The sequence below is a fragment of the Canis lupus genome, chromosome 22 (genome assembly GCF_011100685.1).
Source record: "Canis lupus familiaris isolate Mischka breed German Shepherd chromosome 22, alternate assembly UU_Cfam_GSD_1.0, whole genome shotgun sequence".
Lineage (NCBI taxonomy): Eukaryota > Metazoa > Chordata > Mammalia > Carnivora > Canidae > Canis > Canis lupus.
The window spans coordinates 56485867-56511597 of record NC_049243.1 but is presented as its reverse complement, the minus strand read 5'-3'; the positions used below and the strand labels follow the sequence as shown (position 1 = coordinate 56511597).

Sequence of the window (25731 nt, the reverse complement as noted above, 5' to 3'; positions counted from 1 at the left end):
AGCGGTTTGGCGCCTGCCTTTGGCCCAGGGCGCGATCCTGGAGACCCGGGATCGAATCCCACATCGGGCTCCCGGTGCATGGAGCCTGCTTCTCCCTCTGCCTGTGTCTCTGCGCCTCTCTCTCTCTCTCTGTGACTATCATAAATAAATAAAAAAAAAAAATTAAAAAAAAAATTCACTTCATAGATGAGAAAACAGGACCATGGCAAGGTTACATTACCTGCCATCACACAGCCTGGCATAGTGCTTTAAAAAGTTGAATTGGTGGACAATATTTTTAGAAATCCAAAAATTTTATCTAAGACTCCAGATTTCTAGCTTCTTTGGAAAAAGTTGAAACTCTGGCAGCACCTGGCATGAATTCTGACACAGCAAAGTTAACAGGGTCCGGGTAGTTGACTTAGATGGGTGGGTGCCTTCAGGCAAGCGCATCACCATCTAACACTGTACACCCACTATTTTGCTCCGTTTTGTAGACTCCTGGCCCCTAGGCTCCTGCTTAAGTAAAGTAAGACTGTGTTTGCATGTAAGAAATGCAGTAAGAGAGTGAGAAGAGGAAGAGATTTTTTTAGCCTTTGGAACCTAGATACTGGCCGTAATGGAACTCTTCTATTGTTATGTTTGTTTAGCTTTCAGAATTAAATTACGGACCCTAATAAATTGATAGTGGTTTTGCTCATTCCAGTGTTAGACTTCCTTCCTGTAACATTACAACAAATTTAACTCATGCATTGAGAGAAAAAAAAACTTATTAATACCAGTGCTATACATTTTTTAAAGTGATGGATTGTCTTAGTCTTATATTCTAAAAGAAATGACTTAAACATTTATTTTTTGAAAATTGCAAGTCATTTATGATTCACAAGTATTAGATATGTTTTTATTACTCTAGGCAAAATAAATCAATTTCTCCAAACTAGCCCCAAAGACTCCTCTTAGGAAGAAAAGATATGCACATGTTGAAGAAAAATGAGTAACTTGTAAATAGGATCAAAGGCATGGCCAGGAAAAGCTTTGACTGTCTTGCTTATTCTATAAATATTTTAGAATGAAGCTTACAACACAGATTCACTCAGTTTACTTCCAGCTAAATCTGAAGTAACTAGGGCACTCCACTGATGTTGACTAAGGGTAGTAGAATTTTAATGCAAAAATATATAAAGATAGAAATTAGTCAACATTTCATACAGTTTCAGATCTATTTCTGAGTCTTCTCTTGTACTAAGGGTATTCAATGGAGAATGGTCTGGAAGACCTTCTTCCATGATTCTCTGATTATGCAAAATTTCCCAGAATTTGGTCAATATGGCAAATTATATGGAACCAGATACTTGAAGGGAGTCCTAACAAACTCCCCAACACAATTTTTAAAAACATTGATTGGGGAGTTGGAAAGGGACCTTTTAGATAATATCACCTAAGGTCAGATGACCCGTCACGATTGGTGACCTGCTCACCTTGGTTGAAGACAGGGACATTTTTTAAATTTTATACAATAGCAGCCAAATGAAAATTATAACTGCAAAGATTGAGATTGAGATAAGGCTGTGTCTAAAGGAGCTCCTTGAACAACAACACAGTACAAGAATTATGAAACAAGTTCGGTCCGGTGACAGAAATTGGCTTAAACTTTTAGATTTTAAATTTATGGAATTTCATTAGTTGACTAAAATCCAGTTTCAAGCAAGATGCCACGTTAACTTCCTCACAAATAAGAATAGATTGCAATAAATATGCACAGTCAACAAGTGCTTGATTTCTGAGTGTTTACTTCTCCTTTATACTTTATGCTTCAGCACCAGACTTACTAGGAGCTCATCAAACACACCACCTTCTGCTCTTCCTTCCAGTGTTCAGTACAAACACTATCACTGACTTTTGCAAAAATTTGTTCCCCTGATTCTCCAGCACTTGGGATGGTGTATGTAGTAGGTGCTAAATAAACACTTGCTGACTTAATGTAGTAATGTGACACATTCTTTAGCTTCTGTTGGCTCACTTAGTTATGCCTCCTACTAAACTTTAACACACTCTAGTTAGAGCAACTCTTTTCAGTTGATATTTTGATATGTTATTTATGTTTTACTAGTCCACTGTCCTCACCTATGTATATATTCCACAAAACCTTTTCCTCAACTGGGGTAGCTAGGATACTCCACTGTTGTTGATCAAAGGTAGAGTGTTAATGCAAATATATGAAGAGATGGAAGTTAGCATCTCTCAGGGCTTCAAAATGTATTTCTGTAGCCTCCTTTGTAACCAAAGGATACTGGACTAGAAAACCTCTTATATCTCTTCTTTCTATGATTCTCTGATCCTGCATAAAATACAGTTATAATGGATAAAGTAGATATTTTGAAATATTAAATGGAAGCATTTGTTTTTAAAAGTTCAGATACTAAAGTATACATATAATTAAAGCATGTAATTTCCTTTTAAATTGTCAGCGATCTGTAATTTGCTTTGCAATTTCAAGCACAGTGGAAGAATAATACAGTCAAGGGTAAATTGGTTTGTTTGTTTTAGATTATATTTATATATTCATGAGAGATACAGAGAAAGGCAGAGATATAGACAGAGGGAGAAGTGGGCTCCCCACAGGGAGCCTGATGCAGGGATTCATTCAATCTCAGGACCCCGGGATCATGACCTGAGGCAAAGTCAGATGTTCAATCACTGAACTGCCCAGGTGCCCAAGGTAAATTGTTTTTCTTTCTCCCCGCTCTCCCTTGCTCCCACACTCCTTCCTGCCCAGCAGCATCTGAGACTCTTTCCAGGGAAACTCATTTACTTTGGCTGCAAAATCTGGTCTCATGATGAAAGTTCAAGAAGCGATTCAAGAGACAAATACTGAAACCAGGAAGGATACTCTAGAAGTGGAGTAACTGGTTTCACCATATCCAGCTAAAAGCAGAGTTCCCCACCAACTTGGAGTGATGTGGAGATTAATGAACATAGAGAACAGGACGATCAGGGGAAGACAACACAGGAACAAAAGAAGCTGGAGAAGATGTGGTGCAGCGTTGCAATGGGGAAAGAAGACATGCTAGTTGTCTTGTCTTCTAAAATCACAATCCAAGGGCAAGTGAAGTTTCCCTTAGATATCTCAGAAATATTGTCATTCCCTACTTAAAGACTCAGGCCAACATATATACCAGCAATGGAATGAGAAGGCAGCCAAGAACAGGATCCTGGTGAAAAACAGCCACAAGGGGAACAACTAGAGAGGGTTTGTTAGTGTGAGTCCTGTTAACATGGAATGTTCTCACTGTCCTCTGTCTAAGGAGTCAGTATTTATTTTCCTTTAAATGTTATCACTCCTCTGGCAGCCACATGGGCATAATATTACTCTAAGTGCTCAGTATGAGAATAACAGAATATGGCAAAAATATGATCTCTGTCTTTGTGCTCTTGATACTAAATTAATACATAACGCTGTGTTGGAATTAGGGCAGCAACCACCCAGAACTGTGGTTACTGAGCATTAAATATAACTAATATAAAAAATTAAAAAATAAATATAACTAATATAAATTTAGATATTTTGGGGTACCTGAGTGGCTCAGTTGGTTACATGTCTGACTTTGGCTCAGGTCAGGATCCCAGGGTCCTGGGATTGAGCCCTGTGTTGGGTTCTTCATTCATTGGGAAGTCTGCTTGTCTCTCTCCCTCTGCCCTTCCCTCCTGCTTGTGTGAGCACTCTCTCTCACAAATAAATAACTAAAATCTTTAAAGATAAATAAATAAATAATTAAAGATAAAGAAAGGGTTTAGATATTTGTAAAATTAAAAAAAAAAGACATTTGCAATTTTAGCTTTTGGGTTATGTGAACTCTTCATTCCTCAACCCATTAATAATAGCTGACATCTTTGAACTTAAATACCAAAAACATACCAATATGCTTTAAAAATGAATGGCCACAGCATGTATAAGATCATGTTGCTTGTGCACAATGTTAAGAGTCTTAAAAAGCAAACATAGGCATAGAAGTGAGAGTGCATGTTCTTTTCTTTGCTCCTCCACTTAAGGGGAGACATCTACGATTTCACCATAAACTCTGACGGTAGCTTTTCATAGATGCTCTTTAGGAGACAGAGCAAATTCCCTTTTATTCTTTGCTGGCAGTTTTTATCATGAATGGGTGTTGAATTTTTTCAAATGCCTTTTCTGCATTGATTAAAATGATCCCAAGTTTGATTTTGTTATTTTGCTAATATGGTAAATGTCATTAATTTATTCCCAAATACTAAACCAGTCCCACTGTTCAAGATAATCCACACTTGGTCACAATCTATTAATTATCCTTTTTTATGTGCTGGTGAATTCTACCTCTTTTTAAACTTTTCTAGATTTGGGAAGTGTTTTTTAATTGTTTGCCTAACATTTTTTTTCAACAAAACGAATTTTCTCTTTGGAAAACACTGAGTTCCTAATTGTAACTTCAAGTATTATTTCTGAGAACATATGTAAGCAGTATTTAAAAATGTATCTGGAAGACACTCTAAAAGGCAGAACAAATAGGTTAATAAATGAACAATGTTCATTGGGCAGGATTGCTTGTTTACTGTTCTTGTTGGGACTTCTTGCCTTCTAAGATGAAGTTTTCATCTTGCAGTTTTAGAAAGGTGGCTCTCTTAAGGTGAACCACTGACTCAGTTTCCTTTGTATGTGACACAAACTCCCTGGCTCCACAGCATCAGTGGGGTTCTGCAGCACCAGCACACTGCTGTGAGTATAGCGAGGAGGAACCAGGGATTCCAGGGGCTGGGGAGGCTGCAGGAGGTCTTCTGGGACCCTTGGGGCCCTGCTCGCTGAAAGCAATGCTCTCAGAAAGGAAGCAGCTGTTCTGGTCAGACCATTGTTCCGATTATGTAATGTTACCCCCCACCCCCACTGTATCTCACCGTCTATCTTCAGTTACATAGTGAGGATGTGAATATTTAGCAAAGGCCTCCACGTCTCAGGCATCAGATTGTTACCCCTCACCATGGCCTTCCTTTTCATCTTTAAGAGCACACTATACCATCAGCCTGTTTGAGCAGGGGAAAAACTCCAGTACTATTGCAGTTTCCTTCAGGAAGCAAATGGCTAGGTTAATAGCTATGTTGAAACTGCTTGATTTGTCAGCAAGTGAGCACAAAATGTAATCATTTCTTGAATGGGAAATAGACCTTTATGTCCCTATATAATCACACAAAAGTCATTTAAGAAACAAATAGATTCGTCACTCAGAAAAGCAGGTAAACTGCTGCATGCACTTATTAATATAATGAAGGAAAACACCTCAAATGGATCTGCTAACATCATTTTGAGCTAACTTGGCTTTTGATTTTTTTTTTCTAATCAACCTCTAGATGCTATTATTTTTAATGTCATCTTAGCTCCACAGCTGGGAAAGATTTTCAGAAGCCCATGAAGCAGCTCTATGGTCCGTTTCAGGGCCAGAACTAGGAGAACATGTCTGCTTTGTTATTTTCAAGTGACTGGAATTTCTGACACCTTTGGCTTTTTGTCCACATATTTCTTTTCTTCGGTCTCTCTTTTTCTTTTTTCTTTTTCTTTCTTTCTTTTTAAAGAAGGAGAGTGTGCACAAGCAGGGGAGGAGCAGAGGGAAAGGGAGAGAGAGAATCTTAAGCAGGCTCCACATCCAGTGATGAGCCTGATGCAGGACTTGATCTCACAACCCTGAGATCATGACCTGAGCCAAAACCAAGTGTTAGATGCTTAACGGACTGAGACACTCAGGCACCCCATCCATGTATTTCTTGCAGAGACCAAATTATAAATGGTGATATGTGTCAAATCTGCCTCCACAAATAAAACTGATGTAAGGGCCCCATGAAGGAAAATATCTTGTCAACACAGCCAATCCTTCCACAAATCTACTATTTGATGATCGTCATCATCTGGAATCCAACATGGAGATGAGATGTCCCAGAAGAAAGGGCACGCCAGGCAGTGTGGTTGTATTTCTGTGTCTCCACTTTTCTGTAAAGACTGGTAATGGTAACCACATTTACTGAACACTCTCAATATTTGGGGCCCTCTGCTAAGCCCTTTATATTCACCATCCTATTGAAAGTAAACAAGAATTCTGTGAGATGAAATACTCTCTTCATTTGGAAAATGGGGAAAATGTATCTTGGAAAGGATATTTCAGGCCTCAAAGTCAGAGCGAGTAAGTGCAGAGCTCGAATACAGAGCGAGATTTGTCTCACTTCCCAGCTCTGTGTTCTCAAGTGTTGAATGCTGCTATCCTTCTATGATGTAGGTCCAATGACTTAAGTGGTCTTGTGTTTGTGAGCTCTTATTATTGTTCATATTTGGAAAAGCATAAATCATTTTGGGATTCTAGAGCCAACTGGAAGAAAGGTGCAGAAGGGCTAGGCTGGCAAAATGAACATAGAGAAAAATCTAACCAAACAGCCTTCTATGAATTGTATGGACTCCTTTTACAACTATAGAGCTAGTGTGAATTTCATTATCTTTGTGATGATGGATCTTTATGCACAGATGAAGAGAAGATCCCATGTCTCTTCACCTACTAAGAGAGAAGTAAAATGAATGTTAAGTTTAAGTATCAGTGAAAATCAACCTACAATAAATTGGTATAAAATTCCTAATTTTGTAAATATGGTAATTGAAACAGTAGAGTCCATTGACTGATCCAAGATGTCTTTACATGTTGGCAAAATAATTTTCAACTCAATACAGAGTGGAATTATACCGCACTGAAATCAGACTTCTTCAAAAGGTAACATAATTTTGAAATTCTAAAATTGGATATGCAATTGGCCAATTCACTTCATATTTTAATATTTTCATAGGGCAGGGATGTCACATGTTGGCACTTGATATTTTCTTGATGTTCTAACACCTCCTCCTAGTTCAATGGACAGCTAATTTGCTCACATTCCCTGGTGGCATAGTGTCTGCAGTGAACAAGACTGGTTGGCCTTGAGATCCAAGCACAGAGATCTGCTCACTCCCAGGTGCTCATCCACACATCAGCTGGCAAATTGGCTGCTTCTGTGTTTCTTAAGATGTATCTCTCTATTTCAGCAGAACATCGTGGAGTGTAACCTTACACACTTAATGGAAAATGATCTCTAGGGAAATATTCCCCTTTCACTTCTCCAAGAATTTTTGATAGGATGTGATCCATGATCATTGTCTTTCTTTCATGACCCAAAATGAACCATCTTTTAACTGAAGAAATGGAAAGCATTCTTCCAAGAAAAAAGAGAATTATCTCCTTAATCTGCCCTCCATAATCTGTAACCCTAGCAGCAGATTAATTTGGGATTGGCTGGGCAAATTACCGTAAAAGCCAAATCTGTGACCAGTTAAGATGTAGATCAGACAAATTAAGATCATCTTATTTGTAGAAGAAAAATGTAGTCTAACCTCAGAAAGTTATCAGTCATCATTATATAGCAACTGGTCTCTTTTCTAGCCTAAAGTTATTATAATATGCAAAATGCATTGTAAAATGATAAATTATGTACAATAATGTACAACAATAAAATTAATCCAGTTTTCTTTTTTTGTTTACCTGGCAGCTGTAACAAAATGAGCATTTTTTCGTGGTGTAACTACTAATACCAGAATTTTTAGGTTCAGACTGTTTTTGAGAATATGCACACGCAACTTGCTGAGAAGTGAAGTTAGAACAGTGGGGAGTGGATGTCTATTCATGGCCAACACAAGGGGCTGGTCAGACTTCTCTGTAAGATCAAACATAAAAGCTAACCTTGAGGTGGGGATGAAAGAAAAGATTGTGATGACATGAGTGGGGGCTGGAGAGAAGGGTCAGTGATTGGGAGTAGGCTTTGGGGCTCAATGGGAGGAAGTGCAGCATCTTTGTGATGGGCAACTTAAGAATACAGCAAGAAATGAATGTCTCATTTATATCATTTTTGCCTTCATGAATATAAATTCCTTTATTGTTGTCCAAAGTAGTAAATGAAACTGATCATAATCTGAAATTATTTGGCTGGGCAAATTATTGAAATCCCAAAGAAGAAATGAAAACGGATAATGCAGGTAGTGAAAGCTTAAGGTCAGAGGTGTTTGAAAATAAAGGCCCCAAGGAAGTTGAAGTGTCTTGTTGGGAGTTGTGAATTTACATAGACAAGCAATTTTGGATCTAGGTCACCCTATCTAGAGGTCAATGCTTAAGGTACAGCTGACAATTGGCTTCCTCACACTTTCATTTATTCACAGAAGTTATTCTTAACCTTGAACGCATTTTGGATTATGCTTGGCTAGCTTTTAACACCTACTAATGCCTGAGCCCCAACCCAGAGAGTCTGATTTTTTGAGAGGAATAGAGAGGGATGGCATTCTGATCATCACCATTATTTTAAAGCTTCCCAGAGAATTCTAACCTGCAGCCAAGATGAAGGAGCATTGAACTTTGTGAGAATAGGGAATATAATGCTGAAAATGTCATGCAAACAAGGAATTTGGAATGGTCCACTTTCTCAAGTGAGGTTCCTCATTGAATCACAGAACATCCAAAAGTATTTTAAATTATTACTTTTTCTTAGTTCCTCCAAGGATTCATACAACCACTGCCATCTAGATGCATGTGAAGGAAGTGAATTCATTACATACAATGGCTGCCTTGGGGCAGTCAGGGCTTAATTTTCTTACAGAACCCCTGTTTAGGGATATCTGGTAGATAGAAGAAGGGGGCATTACACAAAGAGTGAGAACCACACACAGAGCAGCATAAATATTTGGGAGTGCATTTCAGAGCCTTGAGGCAGTCACTTCTGTGTCCATTAAGGACATAGCTAAGGAATGGTGGCGCTATTCAAAGTTGGGACAAGCCTCTGTCACACAAACCTCCTTAACATGGCTCCTATTATCAACCAACACCTAATCAATTGAGGTTATGCTGTGCATTGAAACTATTGGCATCATGGCGCTAAGCAAGGTGACCAAATTCTTCATCATGCAAACTGGAACAGTGTGGGCATTTGTGTGTTCAGGGAGTACCGTGATGGGTAAACTGAAACATCAGGGGTCAATTGGGACCTCTTCAAGCATACCAAGAGGCAGACTTGAACCTGTTGCTGGACAGTAAGGAGTGCTACTAGAAGGGAAAGTTATTTGGACAGCACAGAGAGGGCCACATTATGAAGAGAAAAGTAGTATGTGCCCTGGAGTCAGACGGAACTGGGTTTAGATACGAAACTCAGCATCTGTTAAATCTGCTGGCCTTGGTATGTCCAATGCTAAGTATTTGGATTAGCTTTTTTGCTCAATGTTGTATTCCACCTGCCTGACTGTTATGGAATAGCTTTTCAATAAGTTTGTTTGACTGTATGGACAAATGAATGAATAAATATATTCCAGAATCTCTCTCCATTTGATTTCCCCTGCTGTGAATGTATTCTGTAGAGATTGATCTCTCTTATGATTCGGAAATCCAAATCTAATCTCTCAGCCCTTCTAGAGGGAAGTTAAGCAGCCTAATATATATATTTTTAAGATTTTATTTATTTATTCATGAGACACAGAGAGAGGCAGAGACACAGGCAGAGAGAGAGGCAGCCTCCCCTCAGGGAGTTCAATGTGGGGCTCAATCTCAGACCCTGGGATCCTGCCCTGAACCGAAGGCAGATACTCAACTGCTGAGCCACCGAGGAGTCCTCTAGGTAGCCTGATATTTCATATATTTTAATAGCTTTATCAAACATTGCCCTTATGAAACTGCGGTACATTAAGATCCCCAAGTCTTTGTACATCAAACTGCTTTAATTGTCTCCAAAGTGTACATGCATGTGTGATAGATTGAATTTAGGGTTTTTACATTTATCTCTGTTAAATTTATCTCAGGTATTTTGTTCTGTATTTTCCTTACATTTGATTTCTTTAAATTTTATTCTCTTTATCCTCATGTTTCTTAGCAGTTTGGTGGTGCTGAAAATAGGTCATTAATAACAATATTGAATAAGAAGGGGAGAAGGAGAGAACACAGTGCCCTCCACTATAGGCTCTTCTCTCCATTGACATCATTTCATTCATGAACATTAGTGAGTACAGTTCTCCTGTCAATAGCAAATCAACCCATCAGTGCTATGAGCCTACACTGATTTTGTCATATTATCTAAACAGAATCTTCAGGAGGTGTTTTAGGTGCCCTCTGCACTCCCCCTCAATTGCTTTAGCAATTGGTATTCTACTAATCACCCTAATTTACATTTGGCAAGTAAGCATAATAAATACATGGAAAATATTTTGCCTACTTTGTGATTTTTTTTCTTTAAAAGAAAAAAAATTGTTCTTTTCTGAACAATACATACTGCAAGCATTTTAAAGTCATGGCTATATGATTAGGACCCAATATAGTGCCTGGTCTGTAGCATGTACTCAAGAATCATGCTGAATAATGGATCTTTAAATGTCTGATGATTTATTTAAGGGCTTAGATGGGAGGATTTCACTATTTAAAAATAGTGAAAAGGATGTAGGTTTGTTATTAGCCAGATAGATGTTATGTTGCACCAGAATATTCTTAGTTTGTTAAAATGGGAGACCAAAGGGCACCATAATAAGTTAACAATGGAATATTTAGCTTAGAACCTCCTCAAAAGCACTGAATTTTTTTTTCCCAAAATACTTGATCAGACATTTGAGCATCCAGAATTTAACACTATGCCACCATGTTGCTCTCTTTTGTAACGTCCCTGTTATTTTGTGGCTTAGTGCCTTTTCTTGGGCTGTTTCTGATCCTGAGAGGTTCTGTCCTCGGAATGTCAGAGCTGGAAAAGACCAAACAATAATACAGTTTTCAATACCTCTCAAATAATCGGTGATTAGAATGAGATCCAGAAAATGGTTTTTGACATTCAGCCTTCAGTAGCTCTCATCTGCTGACTTCCAGCAGAGAGAAGCAGAGATCTGGGGGAAGATCCCAGGTTCTGGGTCCAGATTGCCAAAATTCTGGTCCTGGTTAGATCATTTGTAGAAGCTGTGTGATCTCAGCCAAATGACTCTCCTAACTTCTGAACCTCAGTTTCTTCATCTCTAAAATAATAATAATAATAATCACATTCCTGACCTCATTTGGCTGGGTCAGCTGGAGCTGAGAGATGTAAAAGCCAGAGAAGAGGGGGCACCATGTACAAGTTAGATTCCACTCTTGTCAATATTACCCTCCCCACTTCTTCAGGAGTCAGCTCATGCACCCCTCTTCCAGGAAATCTTTCCAGCCATTTCACCTGTTTCTTCAGTAATTCTGTTTTGCCAATTAGTTCGTTCTGCCTTAGATAACTCAATGTCTTTCTCTCTGGGTAAGGTGGCCTGCCCTATAGACCCAGTGGAATATTTCAAATCAAATACATGCTTGTTGAATGGAAGAACATTTTCCTTTAGTGTACTGAATTTTGGAGATAGCTTTATCTTTTTTTTCCACATTCTTAATAGTCTTTAATGGGGAATTTTTATTCCTGGAACAGAGCTCTCAGCCAGCTTATGAACAATTCCTGTTAGGCCTCTTGAAAGAGGAAGTTCATAATTGGATCTGAAAAGGAAGCCCTGTTCCCTAAGCCTAATCACCCTAGCTTTGAGCAAGCCCAAGAGAAATCACAAGTGCACCCTCTCTCTTTCTGAATCTCTCTCTTCTCTCTCTCTGTATATATATAATTAATATATATATTAATTAAAGATGACAAAGATGTCAGAGACCTTTCTTCAAATCTCTTTTTCTTCAGTTTTTGCTAACTTCATCTCTGTGTCTCTTTTCTTTCTTCCTGTTCAAAATTGATTGATTTGAAGTACTATTTAAGAACATATTATCTAGGACTGACAACTCTGTTCTGGTTCTCTGGATATTCCTTCCGTTTCTTAAGAATTTCAACTTTTAAGAAGTGAAATTCAAAGAAATGTGCATGTTTATACTTCAGGTAGTATGCCTCTTGGAAAAATAAAATAAAATTCCCCAGTCAAAATGACTGTGATAACCTCTTAACAACTTATACCATAGTGCTTTTTAAAATTTAAAACAAAATGTTCTGCATGTTACATTCTGGAACTAAAAAATATTTTGGAAGCAGTGTAGTAAAAGTATAAAAAAGTGAATAGAAAACACAAATATCTACGTTGTTCTGAAAAACAACAGACAAATAGTATAATCATGTATGTTAAATGGAATAAAATAATTATTTGTAGTAAAAAAAGAAATTTTAACTACTTCCTCTGTGTATATTTATCTATTTGAAAAGCCAACATACTTATTTTAAAAATAATGAAATTATCCATTAACATACATCATTGCATGATTTTAGATTTGCATATTAATTTTCTCTACATACGCATTTGGAATATATAATAATAAGTGAGGTAATCAGCTAACTTGTTTAAGTTATATAATGGGCTAGTAATTATTTCATATAATATAAGATTAACTAGGGGATCCCTGCGTGGCGCAGCGGTTTAGCGCCTGCCTTTGGCCCAGGGCGCGATCCTGGAGACCCGGGATCGAATCCCACGTCGGGCTCCCGGTGCATGGAGCCTGCTTCTCCCTCTGCCTGTGTCTCTGCCTCTCTCTCTCTCTCTCTCTCTCTCTGTGACTATCATAAATAAATAAAAAAAAAATTAAAAAAAAAAACTTAAAAAAAAAAAGATTAACTATATCATCTTAGTTTTGTAGTCTTTACAAAGATCAGTTTTAATAACTGTATTATACTTCATTCTCTTATATCAGAAGCCTGAAATCTGAATTATTTTATGACTCAAGGTAGCATGATGTCATTGAGCCAGTGTTTCCAAAAAGCAAGCTGTTGTGGGGTAAAGGAAGAGAAATAAATCTTGGAAGCAATCTGATGAAAATCCTTAGTCTGTGTCTTTGAAGATAGTGCTTACTTGGTTGGAAAAATCTAGAAATTCTGAAGCTGCAGTGCCATTTTGAGGATAGAGCCTGGTTACATAGAAGCAGGTGTGGAGGCCACAACTCTGACCTCTCTCAAAAGCACATCTAATTGGACCTTTTCAAGTTCCTCTTTTTTCTGTATATTTAATGATTCCTTGTGAAAATATGAGGAAAAAAAATCCTCCCAGACACTCTCCTGCATTTCAAAACTGGTAGAGTAGCATGAAGGTTCAGATGTGGTGAAATCTCATGTGAATCTCATGTGACTCTTAAGTGAAGTTTCAAGTATCTGTTCTGTCTGTAGGTTTCTAAAACTCTCTAAAATGTCATGCCACATTTATTCATTTATTCAACAATTCCTGTTCTTTTGGAGCTTACCGCTGAACACAGGTGACAGATAGTAACCAAGCACTGACACCTTGGAGGGTGCAAGAAAAAGAATCCCATTCTTTAACAGCATGTAACAGAAGTCCTTACCTGGTGTGACATGTCAAGGAAGCCTTCTCTGAGGGAGTGATCTTGAAATATGAGGGGATATTGGATTACAGCTAGGAGATGTGAGATGGAAAGAACCCATTGGGGGAACATCTCCTACAGAAGAAAGAAGTACTAATTTCCGGGAGTGAGGGCTTGCATGCTCCCTCCAGGAAGAAGAGAAGGATGTGTGGTTGACAGGATGGAGGAAGAGATAAGAGTGGAAAATGTCTTGCAGTCTCCAGTACGGAGATATCTGAGATGTTCTCTTAAAAAATACATAAGTAAAAATCAGAGTGAGTAGGAGGTTAAACTTTTCCTAATAGGTTAGTCCTAACTTAGTCATTCTCTTTTTTCTCCTTCTATACTTTGTATAGAAATATATGCTCTCTGTGCTATTTTGCCACTGGTTTTACAGTACATTAGGCCAGACTCACTGATGATATTTTTCTCTTAGGAAATGCACCAGGTCTAAGATGAATGACCCATTAACAGGAAGAATATATCTACATGTTCACCCATGTTTGATTTGTGGTTGTTCATATTGCTTCCACTAGGATAGCTCTGAAGTTCTCTGTCTTTGATGTAAAGCATTCTTGTCTCAAAGAGCTAGTTTGCATTTTATTCCAACCAATTCTCTTAATGTTTCCAGTAGGCAAAAATCAGGAGCACAATACTACTTTTTATTTGCCAGAGAAGTTTTGATCTGCTTAACAGAGCAAGGTTCTAGAATAGATACCCCTTTCTCACCCAACAGGAAGATTGAGGAACTTTGCAACTGACAAGTGAAAGGATGTATATTTTGTGTGTCCAATTTATAGGGGAAATGCTAAGGAACAGAGAGATATAGACCTATCAAGGTGTCATCTCTTCATGTGGAATACCAAAGCACTAAAAATGAACATTTTAGAGACATGTCAATAACTCGCTACATGGGAAATCTTACAAATCCCTGGAGAAGTTCTGCAAATCAAGTGAGCTTTCACAGAAATCACAAAAGTTGAGATCAATAGGGGCTTGAACAGGAAGATGGCCTATTATCGATGGCACACGTCTAAGGAAAGTCTGAAATGCTAACTGCTTCTCTCCAACAATGACATCAATTACTTTACACAACCTCATTATTTTTTTTTATGTGGGTTGAGGTGATAAATTGGCCTTTGTAAGGTCATCAATAATCACTTAAATTAAAATACTATTCTGTTAATCATGTGCAAAAGCAATCTGCAAGCATGTGGTATGTCAGACTGCCTACGTGTGTTTGAGAAGGCAGCTTGTCCAGACAGACTGAACAAGCTCCATACACTTTGGAAAGTTATCTAGGAGTTAGCTACACCGGTACACTTGTTGTGTCTCTTGTTTTATGAGATCTGATAATAGAGGCTTGCATTTAAAAAATTGAAATCTGAAGCAGGGAAACAATTCTGTTAGAAACAGTATTTCTTAAAATCTAGATGAATGCTGACAGAGATAAATGGTTCTGTTCAATTAATAATTTAGTGTTCTTTAAAAATAACTTGATAAATTATCTGCATATACTCACTTGTCTGAGGCTGTAGCCCCAGGAAACTGGCAAACAGAAGTTTATGGTGAGTTTACATGTTTGTGTTTACATTGGGGTTACTGAGGTAGTCTGACTCTCGTTCTAGAGTCAATGAAGATTGAAGGTTTCTGTCTCTAGCTTATTAATCCTTTATGTCTGATAAATCTTCAAGGAAAATGATTATTAGTGTAACAAAATGATTATAAGCAGATTTTGGAATAAGATAGTCTGGCATAGAGTCCTGGCTTGACTACTAAATATATCAGTTACTTTGGGAAGTTATTTTAGTGCTTTCAGCCACTGCCTATTTGCAAAGAGGGAATAATCTTGGGACACTTCTCAATGGGTGGATATGAGTGTTCAGTGCAGGCTGATTATGAATAACTGCTCCATAAACTGTTACTTGCCTCTCTTATGAGTGAAAAGATAAGAGAAGGATCTTTTTAGCCCTTTTAGGATATTCTGGATATGTGGTAGGCGAATAGGTAGTAAAGAGTTCTTATATAATTGATGACAATACTGTAGGGAGTGCCTCTCCCTGGTAGACATTCTCCTTGGGAAGTGGTGGGTCCTGGAGGCAGGTTGCTCTGACTCTTACTACCTAGGAGATTCAACGATGTGGTTTACTGAAACAGTTTTGCTTCATCCTCTTTGTCTTTTACAATGTGTCCGTGGTATGTAGTGGGCACCCAGTAAAGGTGAGCTCCTATTACCTGCAAGGCAAAGCATCTGTCAGACAAAAGAGAAAAGGCCACTAGACCTATTGCCACCTATCGAGTGGGTGGAGATGAGTGAGTACTGTCAACCCAGCAGCATACACGTGTGCAGGTGTCTCAGTCCAGTGGAAGTGATTTCAAATTTGCTTTTCCCTTTAAAGGAAAATTTTTCTTTGGTTTATCTGTAGTGCGAGATGGAGAGGGTTTCATAAGCACTAATATTAAGTATTAAGAAGGTATTATAAGAGTTTGAAATAAGGAGATGGATAGGATGTTTTGGAGGAGAGAAGCAGGTATAGGAACAGGGATGCTAGCTGTGTCTGAGTAGTAGATGATACTCCCCATGTGTCTCTAGGACTTGTTTGAAGCTGCCCAGGATTCTAAACTGGGAAATTGGAATGTGTACATCTTCCAAGTGGCACTATCACTCCCCTTCTGACTCCTCCTTTTCCTTTTCTTCCCTTTCTTGTCCTCCTCCACATGGATTATCCTCTTCTCTTGTTCTTTTGTGCACCTTTCTCATGATTTGTAGCAGTGGAAGGAGTTTTACATTTGACTACTATGTTTGGAAGTAGAAATCCCAGTATCTCCAGCCCTGCCCCATGACATCACTCAGGTATCATAAAAGGTACTGATAGCTGTGTTTTCTTCATTATAGTAGAATTGCAGTTAATACATACAAAAGGGGTGATGGAAATAGCACGATTTATCAAACATCCCAGTAGTAATTATTTCAGACAATTGGCATCGATAGATGCTAAATCTAGTAGCCTAGAGTATGATGAAAAAGAAGACATTTGCATATTCTGAAAGTATCTTTCTGTGAGATATTTGTTAATTGCAAAGGAGAAAAATAACTTTACAGTGGAGAAACCTGGAAGACCTCACACTAACCAAGTAATCAAAGTGAACATCACCAGTAATGAGATGTGTCAACATCACACATTCTCTAATATGATGTAGAGAGCAGGACACAGCACCACTATTGTAGTGTGTTTTTCCAAAAGCATACTCTGAATTTAATCTTGATGAAACATTAGACAAACCCAAATTGAGGGACATTCTAAAAGGAAAAATAATTATTTTCTGGAGATTCATAACAAATCATCCTGAGCATATAATACAGTCTTGCTTAGCAGTAAAAAAAAAAATCTTGTAAATAAATAATTAGAAGATCTGTATTCAGCATATGGAATTCTTCTGAAGCTTTTGGCAGATATACAGAATTATCCATATGTCTTAACTAAATTCATAATAATAACTTATTGCCTTTCCAGAGCAATTTCAAAGTTAGACATGTTATTAGGGCTCCAAAATTTATTTTATTTTTTACCTGAGCTGAAAATATTTAATATGAAAATATTATAGGATTTTCCGTCAAAAGCAATCATAGTGAGTATACCAGGAAAGCTTAATACAGGATTTATTTGCACATTTTCTTTCTCTTGTGTTTTCCCCTTCTGTCATTTGAGAATAAAATAAAGAAAAATGTATTTTCTTCAAGTTGCTGTCCTCTTTTTGAAATAATATTTGCTGTTTGAGAGAGGCTACTCGTTTGGAGCACTGGTTTCCCCCATCAGCAGAGGTGGAATATTCCTTAACTACCAGTGACAACAGCTTGGGTTGCAGAAGACAGCAGAAAAATAGCTTCCTTTACTGATTCTGGCTCTTTGTACCACTGACTATGTCTTGGACTTCCTAGACTTAGAAACTTTTGCTCCAAATTATCTGTTCCTTATCATCTTTCCTTATTTTTCTGAACTCAGCTGGTTGGAGTCCACTCTTAAATAACGATGTTACTAGTACCAGATTGGGTTTTCCTTATGAAGTCGAGAGTGAAAAGAAATGCATCAGTATGTTGATGCCTCCCAAGGCAAGAGTCCATGTGTCCACATCTACATGTGTTGTGGATGTGAACAAACTGATATACTTCAGAGTCAGTATATCATCACTGTGTTAATTTTCTGTCACTGCTGTGACAAATCATCACTAATATGGTGGTCTGAAACAACACAACTTTATTATCTTACAGTTTTGGAGGTCAGAAGACCAAAATAGGCTTCACTAGGGTAATGTCAAGATGTTGATAGGATGGCATGACTTCTGGAGACTCTTGGAAATGTTGCATTCTTTCCCCTTCCCACGTAGGCAGTCCCAGGGGCTGCCTGCATTCCTTGGTTCCTGGTCTCTAGGCAACTATCACACCAATCTGACCTTAACTCCCCCAGCCACATATTTCTCTTGTGGAGGACCCTTTTGGTTACACTGGGTTCGTCCAGATAGTCCAGAACCATCTCTCTGTCTCAAGAGCCTGTACTTACATGGATCGGCAAAGTTCCTTTTGCCATGTAAGATAATATATTTGCAGGTTTTGGGGATTAGGTTGTGAGCATTTGGGGGGCCATTACTCTGCCTATAATATTCAACCTGCCATCTATATGCAGTAAGGATGTGTTGAAAAAGCAGGATTTTAGAGATGTGGAGAACCATCTACATTGCTAGCATTCATTGATGTGTTGAATGTAATTATTAATATTCATGCAGTGGTTTTTAAACTTTATTTCATGAGACACTCAGGTGCATAGAATATCTCTCTGGCTAATTTAAAATAAAGTCTTGTTGGGGACTGGTTTGTTGATTAACACTCTTCTTCATCATCAGCATGTACTAAGGTAAAACACATGACAACAGTTGAGATCCTAAAACTCAGAGACAGTGTAGGTTATAATTTCACATCAATCTTACCAGTACTGAAGAGTAAAATCCTAATGGGGAGGAAAATTAGTTTATTTTTTAAAAAATATTTTGTTTATTTATTCATGAAAGACACAGATTGAGAGGCAGAGGGATAAGCAGGCTCCATGCAGGGAGCCGGATGTGGGACTTGATCCCAGGACCCCGGGATCAGACCTGAGCTAAAGGCAGACGCTGAACCATTGAGCTATCCAGGTACCCCAAGTTTAATTTTTTAATATGATGCTGGGCATAGTCATGTGTAGAGAAGAATTTAGTAAATATTTTCATAAGAATGATTGCAACCACGATGATGAATGGGAACAGTGGCCCTTCCCTTAAAAGGGGATCTATAAAGCAAATATGGAATGTTTTACAAGTAAGAATCTAATGGTGACATGAAGAGAACCATTACTTCTTAGGGAAAAGAAAACCAAAGCAGAATCCCATGCCTCATTGATGTCACCTTCAGAAAACACAGCTCCAGTTGCTTTGCTTCTAAATACCCAATATTGTCAGTTAGCCTTTTCCAAAGATGTGTGTGAGTCAGGGCTTTGGTGAAGATTGGGCTGAAAACCAGCAACACTCTGACCTTTTACACCGCTCAGGGCCATTCTTCCAGTGTCTGCAGGAGAGGAACTGCTCAATCAACAGGGCAAGCTTGCAGTGAAGGGTACTGACATTGCTCCCCAAGCCTCTCTGCCAGTCTCCTGAGGGCCACACGTGCGAGATCTATCAGGGTAATTGAGCACAAGGAAGAGTCGTTATAGCATTGGGCATAACAACCCTTGTGTCTATCCTTCTCTTTTATATTTATGTAATAACATAAAATTTTCTTGGAGCAATTTGTTCTCTCATTTGTAATGTGCTGTTTTCTGAATCAGAGTTATCATGCCATTTTACTAAGGAGTTATTTTATACACCTATATAGCACAACATACCCCCAGTAAACAAATAAAACCATGACTGGCTGACAAGTAACTCACACTGGAGCAGTTAAAAACTCTTTTTTTCAAGGAGAATCAGGATATAAATGTGGAGCAAACACCAAAGAAAATGCAGAACAAATCTGTGCTTGGGAAGATTATAAATCACCAGAGCTCAGAGAAGACTACTGTTTAAGATTTCAACACCTGTCACGAGGTTATGTGAAATGGTTTCCTTTTTCCACTCTTGAAGTAGAGAGTATGCATTGCTGAGAGGGGCACAGTTTGGAGAAAGAATGGTATTTACCCCCCACATGTCAAGCCACTTGAGCACTGTATGTTGGTGAGATAAAAACCAATCACAGATCTTCTTTATAACCTTCTATTTGCATTGTTCAGTAAATGTAGTTAAGGCAGCCCCTAAAATAAAAATAATAGCGCAACATCAGGTGAATATTCGATGGCATGCCTGGAGAAATGCACAAAAACACAAAAAGTAGGGAGTTATAAAATGTTCCCTAGCCAATGATAAATAAGGCACATAGAAATGAAAACGTGGCTCTATAGGCCCATGCATGTGGCTGACTCTCCCTAGATAAAGTATGGAATGGGTTCCACTATAAACCCACAAGAGACATTATCATTTCTGAACTGAAAGCCATCTATGTAGTTCTCATCACTTTTAGGTGATCACCACTGTGCCCTCATGCATCAGCTGTAACTTCTCTTGGAATCATATCAGGTGTATGAGCATCGATGGAATTCAGTTTTATCAGCTAGACATGGACAGTATCTGGCATCATAATAAAAATAACCTTGAGCATGTATTTTTTGTTTTCGCTTGTACATCATTATTACTTTATTAATTAACTTTTCTCAAGGATAGAAGGAATACATTATTAAAAGTGTCAAGTTAACAATTTTTGAGAAATTTATATTAAGGAATCCAGCTAAATAAAACAAGTGTGCCTCTAAAACAGTCCAATGATCGTATTCATTTGTTATTTTTTAGCTTTTTTCTAAAATTGAAAAAAATATTACCTTTGCTGGTTATAAAAGCATGCATGTAATTCAAAGCAGTATCCATTTGAACCAGGATTCTTCTTTTAATTCTCTTTGTGGTATGCCTGAATCAAATTTTATAACTATAGTGCCCTAGGAGCAATAGGATATAGAAAGTAAGAAGCCAAATGCCTTTCTAGGGTATAAACTCAGACTCACTTCATTTCTTTACTGTTTTTTTTTTCAATTTTTTCAATCTTGCAAGTATAATTGAGCCTGGACCCCATGAATATCAGACACGTAAATGTAAGTAAATTGTCTTCCTGGCAGTCCATAGCAAATTGACATCTGATTTTTTCAAATATTTTTACAATTCACTGAAGAACAATTGAACTTTCAGATAACAACGAAAGATACACACACACACACACACGCACGCACACACGATTATTTATTTATTTGAGAGAGCAGAGGAGAGCCTGAGCGGGGGTGAGGGGCAGAGGGAGGGAGAAGCAGACACCTTGCTGAGCAGGGAGCTGGACATGGGGCTCAATCCTAGGACCCTGAGATCATGACTTGAGCCTAAGGCAGACACTTAACCAACTAAGTCACCCAGGCGCCCCTAAAAGCTATGTATTTTTAAAAACATGAAAATCAGGGAAATACTTTAGTAATTAATTTGCTTATTTTCAGTTGCCAGCATGATTGATATCTTCACAATATTTTATAATTTTGCCTCTTTTTTTAAGGAAATAGTTCATAAATCATGTTGATTAAACATTTTGAAAGAAATGGCTTTAAAAGGGCTAAACAAAGAACTTAAAATTTTTGCACCATTTAATTATTTCACTAGGAAAAGATCTCAAAGTTGAACCACCCACTTGGGGCTTCCACCTATGCCTTATACCTTTGCCCACTGGTTATTCAATCTATGCTGGAAATTTCTCTAGGATGTGAAGTCTGCTGCCTCCTACAAGAGACAGTTCTGTTTGTATTTAATGCTATTCCTTCTTATCCAAAACTTATATATCTTTTTCTGTACATTCCAGGATTAGCTTTATAGCAATATTACATGAGTCATGTCCTATCTGCAGGAAAACTGCCTGATTTTAGATATAGGCACAGATGATATACCCAATAGCTGATATTATGTTAGAGAGCTTCTCAAATGTAGCTTTATAATTCTAGAAATTTTTAGAACTAATGTAACTACTTCTATTTCATTATTTTTTAATTAGAAAATTATGTTTAAACCAATCATATGTAAATCTACAAACCAAAATTAGAAAGAACCATAAACTCTTGTGAAGAAAAAATATCTACTCAGAACATAATGCAGTTCAATGAATCTTTAGTTCTTTGAGGAAAAGTTAAGAATTCTGATTCTAGATCACTTATGTTTCATTTTTAGAGTGTATATAAATGATCTTTATTTTTGTGGTAGTGGGTGTACATGTATGAGAACTAGATTGTGTGTTATCTCTTGCTGCATACAAATAAACAACTGAATAAAACAAACAGGTTTTATCTCACAGTGTCTGTGGGTCAGGAATTCAGGACCAGTGTAGCTGAGTGGTTCTTGCTTGGGGTGTCCCTGGAGGCAGGAATTGTGGATTTGTGGTCATCACAAGGGGCCACCAGGAAAAGATGTGCTTCCAGGCTCACATGGGCCTTAACATACAGCTCCGTCCTGGGTTTTCTTAGAAGTAAGTGATCTAAGGGAGAGGGAAAGAGGGAGAACCTAAGCCATTAGCAGTGGTCTTTTTTGTAACCTATAGAGTAAATAAGTCATGGAGATGAAATGTACAGCATGGGGAATGTAGTCAATAATGTTGTAATAAAGTTGTATGGTGACCGATAATGTCTACACTGATCGTAGTGAGCAGTGAGTAACATGTAGAACTATTGACTCCAGTATGTTATGCACCTAAAGCTAATAGAACAATGTCTGTTAATTTAAAAAAATACACATAATAGACTGAAAGGGAAGGGATAGGGAAGGATATTCCACGTAAGTGGGAGGAATACCTGATAGGAAAAGAACTTACCCTGGGAAATTAGAACCATAGCACAGGTAATGGGTAGTGGTCCAACACAGGATGACTGAGGAAATCATGGGACTGGTTATTCGGAATGTCTTCCAGCCAGTCCCAGAAAATAAATTCTACATTATGAAGGGGGATAACTGAGAGAAAGAATGGTGTTTTGAAAAAAAGTTAAGTAAAGCATTGTGTCACAGGTCCATCGTAAGAAAGGGAGTGAATGAGGTAGTTGTTGTAATAGATGGCCCCTGGGATGGGAGGAAAAGGCCCCAGCTTGGCGATGTGAATGTTGGAAGCCAACTGTAGCCATGAACACCGTGAGATGGGCACCCAAGTTCTGGAGAGGCAGGACAGCTCAATAACAGGTCTTCATGGCAAAGAGTGAGGACTGATTCTTCTTTCAAGGGAATGTTGACAAAGTCAAATTGAGATGAGACAATGAAAGCATAAGAAATAGTACACGTAAATGTGTAAAGACTGGCAGGAAGAAGGGAAGAGTATGGGAAGAGGTCAGTGGGAAGTATTTGCAAAGGCTGGGAAGACAGCTTTAAGCTCAAGTGGGTCTCAGATGTCAGACTCTATGTCACCCACACAGAAGTTCATGTGTGCAACGAGCATTTCTCAATGCTGTAGTGAGGAACCAGGAAATCTTACAGAGCTGCCAGGTCTTAGTGGAACACATCATTTTGGTATGACTTTCAGAATATATTAGAGATTATTTTAAATGGGAAGTACAATGCAGAATTGGATGACCTAATTTGGTTGCATTTTCAGCGAGAGGAAAGGTAAGCCATGATGCCACATACATGATTATACAATTTAATTTTACTCATTTCAGAGTGAAGTCCTTTTATGGCAACAGTAATTAATTTGGGTGGAATGTCACAAATATATTATTTTTCTATTGATTTTGGAAGTTTGAGGCTTTTTTTTTCTTTCATAATGATGAAATCTGCTATGTTGTCAGTAAGATTCATGGGAAGGAAAGCTTGCCAGTTTTCGCCCACCGCTAATCCTAAATCTGTTTCAATCTAGGTAGTACAGTATGTACTGTTGTTTCCAAGCAGAGGAGACTGTTGTGCACAGAAAAAGAATATCTCATTTTGGTCCTCATTTTTTTTTCCTTAGGATGCTGGGCATTTGGAAGTGGACATAAAATCAAATAAAATTTTACTATCTCAGAGTTAATATATTCTTTGGTTAATCATTTAACTTTTAACTCACTAGTCCCTCATCTTCATGATAAAAAAGAAAAGAAAGTTAGCACTTGTTATTTATGAAGACAGGATATATACAAGGCAGAGAGAAATTCATAAATGTATTTCCTATATACAAATTGTAATAAAATCAGTTAACTTTGTATATCTTGGTTCATCAATCTATGATACGTTTTAAAAATAAGTTTGCAAAAGTAAATTTAAAGAATTATGTTGGGTTATACTTACTAAAATGTCCCACAAAGTTTCTTCTGAAAATTCAAATATTACTAGACTGTTATTTGCTCATATGGATTTTATTTGCAGTGAAACATCCTAATTCATCACTTGAATTTTTATCTTGCAATGACAATTTTGATTTTATCTTTATATATGTTGAAGTTATCAAACACTTGCTTCTAGAATGTTGAGCAAGGGTAAAATCATCTGTAGCTATTGATAAAAAGGAAATTTTAGAATAAGTCTATTTTTAAAATATTATTTTAATAGCCTGATTGTTTATGATTTCCACTTTAAGACTTGCCTCCTTCCAAAAACAAACCCACTTACATATATAAACATGATTTTATAGAAACATCTGTTATCAAGATAGAGAAGTAAAATTTAAATTAATCTGAATGTTAAAAAAATAATTAAAAAATTTGTTTACTGGGAGCAAGACATTTCCATTTTAAGTGGAGAGAAAAAAATTATTATTTAAGGATGATATGATTTTTAACCTTGGAAAATGTAAGGTAATTTAATGAAAATCTGGTTGAAAAAAATAGAGGTCAGCGAGACGACAGACTATGCAATTAATATATAGAATAAATTATATACATGTTATTGAATATAATGGAAGAAATGGACTACAAATTTAATTTTGAAAAAATAACAATTACTCATAAAATGCATAGGTAGAAACTTAACAAGGAATACCCAGAATCTATAAAAGGAATGCTGTATAGCTTTTGGAACAAACAAAAGAAAAAGAATCAATGCAGAAACATTTCTTGCTGTGAAACTCAGTGCTACAAAACATTGATTAATTTAAAATCTCATACTTATATTGAATTTAAGCTCAGCCTAAATCCTACAAACTCTTTTTGTTTTCAACTCCAGAAAATAATTCTGATTTGTATAACGAGGAATGAACAGGAGCAAAGAGGCAGAAGAAGGAAGATTTGAGGAAGGAATTGGTTCACTGGCATTTGTTGGGGAAATAGAATTAGAAACAAAACCATCTCTCCTCCCAGAAAACCTCTCCACAAAGATAGAAGAGAAAGCCCTCATAGCACTGAATGAGCATTAAACTAGAAAGTCAGGAGACTGGGGGATGGAGAGGGAGCGGGTCTGAGAAAGAAGGACGTGGAGACCCTTCTGGAGATAGAGTGCCTGGGCCTGCTTCCACAGAACCCTCCTGGGACCCTCTCCACAAAGCAGAGTTTGGGGCATTGTTCTACTAAATGAGTCAGTCCTTTGGCAGGTTTAACCTTCAGGGAGTTGACTTTCGACCATGATGTCTTCAGCAAGTAGTCTAGAGTGACAATGAAATTGGCACAGGAATGAGCAGCAAGTCAGGGACAGAATGGACACCCCATAAAAACAACCATATATATAAATGGAATGCAAATGAATAAAGAAATATTGTTTAATAAATGCAGGTAGGATGGTGGGGTAGCCATTTGAAGTAAAAACTCAAAGACAGAGGCAGAAAAAAAGGAATGAAGGAAGGATGGAGGAAGAAGGCTTCATAACTTTGATCAAATTATTATCAATATTGAATATTAAAAAGTGACATCATGAAAGTACAATAAATATACATGGAGGATTCTTTAAAAATAATGTTCAGTATGGGGAAACTTTTTAAAGCATGTGATTATTACAAGAAATTATTTTAACATATAATTTCAACTACATAAATAAAGCATTTAAAACAAAGCATTTAAAATGTGTCCATATAACAAAATTCCCATTTAAATAAAAGTTAAACGAAAACCTGAGAAAAAGTTTTCTCAATATCTATGAGAGTCCTTCCATCTTTTTTTTTTTTAAGATTTTATTTATTTATTCATGATAGACAGAGAGAGGCAGAGACACAGGCAGAGGGAGAAGCAGGCTCCATGCCGGGAGCCCGACACGGGACTGGATCCCAGGTCTCCAGGATCACGCCCTGGGCCAAAGGCAGGCACTAAACCACTGGGCCACCCAGGGA

General features: G+C 37.5%; 1 protein-coding gene across 2 annotated transcripts in view; it reads left to right on the top strand.

The window, feature by feature from the left end:
* Window positions 1-25731, top strand: part of FAM155A (family with sequence similarity 155 member A) — a 626592-nt gene that overhangs the window by 392261 nt on the left and 208600 nt on the right. The gene's annotated exons all lie outside the window — the stretch shown is intronic.